Source organism: Homarus americanus, unplaced genomic scaffold (genome assembly GCF_018991925.1).
Source record: "Homarus americanus isolate GMGI-L3 unplaced genomic scaffold, GMGI_Hamer_2.0 scaffold37960, whole genome shotgun sequence".
NCBI lineage: Eukaryota > Metazoa > Arthropoda > Malacostraca > Decapoda > Nephropidae > Homarus > Homarus americanus.
Window position 1 is genome coordinate 168,884 of NW_024730537.1, and position 4,652 is coordinate 173,535.

Consider the following 4,652-nt stretch of genomic DNA (forward strand, 5'->3'; position numbering starts at 1 on the left):
CGCCTACCTGCCTCCCTTCCTACCTCCTTACCTCCCTCATCCTCCCGTCCTACCTCCCTACCTCTCTAATTCTCACTCTCTACCTCCCGACCTCCAACCTAATATACCTTCCTAGCTTCCTGCCTCCCTCCTCCTTCCTAATAGACTCCTTCCTTCCTGTTTACTTCCCTATCCTCCTTCTTGGACAGCTCCCTGTTTATCTTCCAACCTACCTACTTCCTATCTATCTATCTATCTCCTCCAACACGAGCATCTCCCTAACTCTCTCTCTACCTATTTTTCTGTCTGCCTTCTAACTTACCTATCTACTGTACGGCCAGTCGACGCCTCTAAAAAGTGTATATTCACTCAATTTCTTCTGAAGCAGGCACAACAGTGGTGAACATGGATAGACAGGCAGACAGACAGACAGACAGACAGAGACCTGATCACGAGATCTGAGGTTGACGAGTTCCACAACAATTTAAATAATGAGTTACTTAATGCACAAAGGCAGAACATACCATACAAAAAAATTAGATCAGACAACAATGACCCTAAATGGATAAATAATAATTTAAAGAATATTATTGGACAAAGGAAGGCTATAGGTAGGAGAACAAATTGTGGTGAAGTTTACCTCCGAGATTATTATAAGGTATTATACAGTAGGGTTAAGACCGAGACATGAAACGCAAATTGGAATAATGAACTGAAGGTAGCAATGAAGGCGAAGTCATACCCCAAGGGAATTCTTCAAATGTATCAAACTAAAACACGAGAAAAGATTGGACCAATACAGTCAGATACCGGCGAGCTAACTCACAACGACGGAGAAATGAGCAATAATCTGAATAAATATTTCTCAACAGTTTTTACCACCGAAAATTTAAACATGATATCCGAGGCACCGACTATATACAGAGATAGTGAAGAAAATAAATTAAGCGAGATAGTAGTGACTAATAATGATGTTAGTTAGCAAATAGACAAACTAAAGCCTAATAAGTCACCAGGTCCCGATGAGATATTAACCAGAGTATTAAAGGAATGTAAGGAAGAGCTTAGTATGCCCTTAGCAAAGTTGTTTAATATGTGCTAAAAAACGGATGTAGTACCAGAATCCTGGAGGATAGCTAATGTAATACCGATTTTCGAGAAGGGATATAGATCACTATCCTCTAACTATCTTCCAATCAGTTTAACATCAATTGTAGGCAAATTACTGGAAGCAATAATTCCAAACTCTATTCGAAATCACCTGGAGAAGCACAAGTTGATCAATGATTCCCAAAATGGATTCAAAAGTGGGCGTTCATGTCTGACTAATCTCTTAACATTCTTTTCAGCTGTTTTCGAATCAGTAGACGAGAGGAACGACTATCATGTGGTATATCTTGACATTAGCAAAGCCTTCGACAGAGTCCCCCACGAAAGACTAATAAGAAAAGTGAAGGCTCGTGGTATTGGAGGAGATATTCTAAAATGGATTAGTGCGTGGTTACAGGACAGGAAACAGCGAGTGAGCATTAACGGCACTAAATCCGATTGCAGTAACATCACTAGTGGAATACGCCAAGGCTCAGTACTTGGACCATTACTATTTATTATATATATAAACGGCATAGATATCGGCGTAAACAGCAACATAAGTAAATTTGCTGATAACACTAAAATAGGGCGTGTAATTAAATCAGATGAGGACTCCGCAAAACTACAGGAAGATCTAAACAAATATTTCGAATGGTTTGAAAAATGGCAAATGAAATTCAAAGTGGACAAATGTAAAGTACTTAGTCTAGGAGATGTAATCAGAGAAACCAGATATCAGATGAACAACGGTGTTATAGAGAAATCCGAATGTGAGAAAGATTTAGGAGTAATGATCAGTAGGAATCTTAAGCCAAGTAAACAATGTGTAGTTGCTCGAAACAAGGCTAATAAAGTACTTGGGTTCATACAAAGGAGTGTTAGTTACAAGACGAGAAGTCATCCTAAAACTATATCTTACGCTTGCGAGACCTCACATGGATTACGCAGTTCAATTCTGGTCACCGTATTACAGAATGGATATAGAATCCCAAGAAAGAATTCAGAGGAGAATGACAAGACTGATCCCTGGTATTAGGAACCTTGAGTACAGAGACAGGTTAAAGCATCTTAATTTGCACTCCCTCGAGAGACGTAGAGTGAGGGGCGATGAGATAGAGGTGTATAAATGGAAGTCAGGGCTAAACAAAGGGGACATTACAAAAGTACTCAAACTATCCAACGAGGAGCAAACTCGTAACAATGGGTTTAAATTAGACAAATTTAGATTTAGGCGCGAAATAGGTAAACATTGGTTTGGAAATAGAGTAGTGGATGAATGGAACAAGTTACCAAACATCAACATTAACTCGAATACGCTGGATAGCTTCAAACATAGGATGGATGGATATATGAGCAATAGGGGTTGGGTGTAATGGGACTGCCCAGTATGGGCCAATAGGCCCGCTGCAGTTTCTTCCATTCTTATGTTCTTATGACAGACAGACAGACAGACAGACAGACAGACAGACAGAGAGAGAGAGAGAGAGAGAGAGAGAGAGAGAGAGAGAGAGAGAGAGAGAGAGAGAGAGAGAGAGAGAAGATAAATGTAGAATGAGTAAATAAGAATGTAGAAAAAAGAGAAAGATAGAAAGAGAGAAAGAAAGAAAGAAAGAAAGAAAGATAGAAAGAAAGAAAGAAAGAAAATGGTATTATGTAGTATGATCTGTTCATAAGAGAGAACCGTTTCTAAGACTTCCTTCACCTGCAGAAGTTTCTCCTGCAAAAGGCATAGAAGCTCACCACCAGTTACTTGATGTTATACCATGAAAATTTGTTTATAGTAAGAGATGCTTCATGGGTTTTATAATGTTGTGAACATGACCTACAGCACATAAAATCAGTTTCTCTATTTACCTGCCTGTCTGTCTGCCTGTCTGCCTGCCTGTCTGCCTGCCTGTCTGTCTGTCTGTCTGCCTGTCTCAGTAATGCGAGAAATGGTAAGCCTGTTATGGCCGCCTAACTGTACGTTGTCTCCTTTATGCCTGTCATTACTCGCGGTTGGCTGTCTATCTGTCTGTTTATTTACTGTTTCTTTAACACTTTTTTTAATCCATGTTAGTCACCATAGTGAATACCACTCTTGACTGACTGACTGACTGACTAATTAGTTGGAGAGAGAGAGAGAGAGAGCCATCTTTGTTCACAACACTGCACCAATCTTCAAGCATAACTAAGGCGTGGCTGCTAACTTGCTAAATAGTTTCTCAACTCTCAGGTACCCCCCCCCCCCTAGAGGCAGTGGTCAGTGGCTGTCCAGTATTTTCTCACTTGTGCACATAGCACAAGAGGTGGGCGCCTCGAACTGGCTAACAACGTTACCGATAAGGGTAAAATGCTTCATCCTTAATAAAGAGGAATTCACAGATGCCATTGCTCTAAGGTACGGTAGGCCAGTAGAAGGTTTGCCCTCCCAATGCGTGTGTGGCTCATCTTATGACATTGACCACGCCATGGTGTGCAAGAAAGGGGCTTCGTATGCATGACGAAGTAAGGGATCTCACAACAAATTTGCTGAAGGAAATCTGCCACTACGTCATGGTGGAACCGCCCCTCCTTCCATTGGACGGTTAAGAACCTCCGTCACAGGACTTCAAACACATCCAAAGAAGCCCGAGTGGACGTCAGTGATTGAGGATTCTGGACGCGTGGACAGCGAGACTTCTTTGATATAAGGATTTTAGATCCCATGGCTACATGTCACAGTAACCTAGCTCTCGATGCTGTACACAGGAAGAACGAGAATGACAAGATCAAGGCATACGAGGAGAGAATTCTGAATAAAAATCAGGGCAGATTCACTACTCTGGTGTTCACAACCTCTGGTGGGATGGGAACAAGTGCAAGATGCTTCTACGCCAGACTCGCGGAGGTGATATACGAACAGAAGCAGCAGCCCAGAAGTTATATTACAGAATGGATGAGATGTCGACTGTTCTTCTCTCTCCTTAAGTCGGCTTTGCTCTGCCTCAGGGGAACGAGAGCATCCGCCCCAAAGCCGACAACAGTTGCAGATATTGACTATGAGGCAACAGTCACTGAATGCCGCATAAATCTGCGGCTCAACTAACTCAACACAGCTAGGATAGCTAATTATGTATTAGGTTATTTAATTTTCAGGTAATAAAATGGTGGCGAAGGTGTGGATATAAGGGGAGGATGAAGGCCATTAAAAGAAAATAATAATTATAGTAGTAGTAGTAGTAGGAGGAGGAGGAGAAGGAGGTGGAGGAGGAGCAGGAGGAGGAAATTGGTTTCCATTCACAATTCCTTCCACTTATGAAAGGTAAACAGTTGTTATCCATTGATACTCCAAACGCGAATCATCTCCTCTAAGCCTTTGATAACTTTTACTTCTTGTATATCATTACTTCCTGTTTAGCTTAATGTTAACTCCTCTAGACCTTATACTCAAGAGAGACCAATAGTTATGGCTGAAACAATGTGAACTTTTGGTTGTTTTCATTAATAAAAAACACCCTGCCTACTTTCATTAGAACTGGTTTTGAAATGTTGTCAAATATCGGTTTAAACTAGTTATCTCTCTCTCTCTCTCTCTCTCTCTCTCTCTCTCTCTCTCTCTC